The sequence below is a fragment of the Colobus angolensis genome, unplaced genomic scaffold (genome assembly GCF_000951035.1).
Source record: "Colobus angolensis palliatus isolate OR3802 unplaced genomic scaffold, Cang.pa_1.0 Scaffold41, whole genome shotgun sequence".
NCBI classification, from domain to species: Eukaryota; Metazoa; Chordata; class Mammalia; order Primates; family Cercopithecidae; genus Colobus; species Colobus angolensis.
Window position 1 is genome coordinate 5,814,177 of NW_012117488.1, and position 3,124 is coordinate 5,817,300.

Genomic DNA, 3,124 nt, shown 5'->3' on the forward strand with positions numbered 1-3,124 from the left:
ATATTTGTATATCAATGTTTATGGGAAGTATTATTACAATAGCCAAAAGGGATAAAACACCCAAATGTCGATAAGGAGATGAACAGATAAACAGATAAACAAAATGTGGTATATATATACAATAGAATGTTATTCAGCCTTCGAAAAGAATGAAATTCTGTTATATGTTACAACATGGATGAACCTTGAAAATATTATGCTAAGTGAAATAAGCCAGACACAAAAGGACAAATAGTGTATGATTCCACTTATATGAGGTACCAAGAATAGACAAATTCATACAGACAAAAAGTATAATAGAGGTTACCAGAGGCCAGAGGAAGTGGGAGTGAGATGGGAACTATCCATTTTTAATGAGTGCACAGTTTCTGTTTGGAATGACAATGTTTTGGAGATAGACAGTGATGATGGTTGCATAACAATGTTAATGTACTTATTGCTACTGAATAATACACTTTAAAATGATTAAAACAGTCAATTTTATGTTATGCATATTTTACCACAATTTTAAAAAATAGGGCCTTGGCAAAGATGTCTGCTTTTTCATTTGAAAAAGATAAAAATGGTTTTAAAATGAGCACAAAGGTTGAGTGTAAACTAAAGAAACCATATCCTATAATCTAGTTTCAGTCTACATGCTATATATTCTGTTCCAAGAAAATAATAATAACTCAGTTTGGACTTACATGATTTTTCTAGAGGTCATTTCAGAAACATAGAGAGGATAGAAATGCCTTGCTTTATGTTTTAAGTGTGTTCCTAAAATATCAAATTTAAAGCAAATTGCAATCAACTTAATCATAGGCAGTATAGTAGTTAGGAGTGCTCTGAGAATTCACTGTGTGATTTGGGGTGTATCATTGTAGGTTCATTGTCTCAGTTTCTTCGCTGTAAAATAGGGATAATAAAAATACTTATCTCATTTGGTTGTTGAGTGAATTCGAAAATGGAGAAATGCTTAAAACAGTGTCTGGCACAAAGTAATCACCATAAACATTAGTTGCTGCTATTTATTGCCATCATCATCATCATCATCGTTAAAGATTTAATAGTTCTATGATCATTATCACCAAAGAAGTTTCTGCTAAATCCCTTAATAAAATTATTCATCTGCTTTAAAGCCATGCTATCCCCATATTTTGTTGTATAAATATAGATTTTTATATATTATAATTACTATTTATTAAATATAAAGACTTTCTAAAAATGAAGTGCAGCATATAATATATATAATTAAGACAGGTGTTTTGCTTTTCTCCCCATTTTTATGTATTAATGTAAAAATTACAGAGGTTTGGCTGGGCGCAGTAGCTCATGCGTGTAATCCCAGCACTTTGGGAGGCCGAGGCTGGCAGATCACTTGAGGTTGGGGGTTCCAGACCAGCCTGACCAACATGGAGAAACCCTGTCTCTACTAAAAATGCAAAAAATTAGCCAGGCATGGTGGCACATGCCTATAATCCCAGCTACTCAGGAGGCTGAGGCAGAAGAATCGCTTGAACCCGGGAGGCAAAGGTTGCAGTGAGCTGAAATTGCACATTGCACTCCAACCTGGATGAAAAGAGTGAAACTCTGTCTCAAAAAAAAAGAAAAAAAAATTACAGTGGTTATTACAAAATAAATATCATGGACATTTTCTGTAATATGAAACCATAGCAAAAAGAATATTGGACTTAGAGGCAGAAAACATGAATTGAGTTTCAACTCTCCCATTTATTGGTTTGCAGTACTTGGGTAAGTGACTAATTCTCTGTTATTATCTGTATTGGAATAGAGAGAGAGAGAGAGAGTAGGTAGGAATATAGTGTGTGTGTGTGTGTGTGTGTTTTCTTTTTTGTCTATATTGGGAAGTGTTTTTTTGGTCTGCTTGTCCTATCAATTACATGAGAGAAGGGTGTTAAAATCTCCAACCATAACTGGGTTTGCCTGTTTCTCCTTTTGTTTCTCACTTTTTCTTGCTTATACTTGTAATTAGTTGCATTCAAATTCACAGTTGTTATATCCTGTAATGTTCTGGCCAATGTTTAACAGCCAGCTCACTAAGAGGGAAGAAAGAGACAATCCCTAATTTGTTAGCATTTGCCCATTTCCATGGTGTAAATGCTTGTACCATGGCTGATTTCAAGCTACAAATAGATTACAGAACATGAAGATAGGAAGAGATAACATGTTGGGTCTAAGAAGCTAGTCCAAGTTGGCTTTAGCCCACCATTGGTATGTCATCCTGTTAGAATGATTATTCCATCATTATGAAATATCCCTTTTCTGCTTATTATCTTAATGTGTACTTTTTCTATTGTTTGTATAATTATACCAGTTTTCTTTTGGTTAGTGTCTGCATGGCAGATCTTTGACCATCCTTTTATTTTTAACCTTTCTGCATTCTTTCCGCATCCTTTCCTTTATTGTGTTTCTTGTAAGCAGCATGTCATTGTATTTTTATTGGTAATCCACATTGGCAACTTTAGACTTATTTAGGGTATTTGGTCTGTTTACATTTAATGTAATTACTGTTACATTTACATTTAAACCTGTTCTCTTACTATTATTATGTATTTATCTCATCTCTAATTTGTTTCCTCTTTCCTCCTTTCTTGCCCTTGAGGGGTAAAATATTTTTTTCTATATTTCCTCTTTTAGCTACTAGCCATGCATTATTTTTATTTCCTTTTAGTGGCTACCCTAGAGACTACAGTGGTCACCTTCATATCCTTGACTTTATAGAGGCTATATAAATTAATACTTTTTGTGATGGCTCATGCCTGTAATCCCAGCACTTTGGGAGGTTGAGGCAGGTGGATCCTTTGAGGTCAGGAGTTCAAGACTAGCCTGGCCAACATAGTGAAACCCTGTCTCTACTAAAAATACAAAAAAAAAAAAAAAATTAGCCAGGTGTGGTGGTACATGCCTGTAATCCCAGCTACTTGGGAAGCTGAGGCAGGAGAATTGTTTGAACCCGGGAAGTGGAAGTTACAGTGAGCCGAGATCACACCACTGCACTGCAGCCTGGGTGATGCAGTGATATTCCATCACAAAAAAAAAAAAAAATTGGTATTTTTCCACTTTTCAGACAATACAAGCCCAGATCATGCTACTGCACTCCAGCCCAGGTGACGGAGTGAGA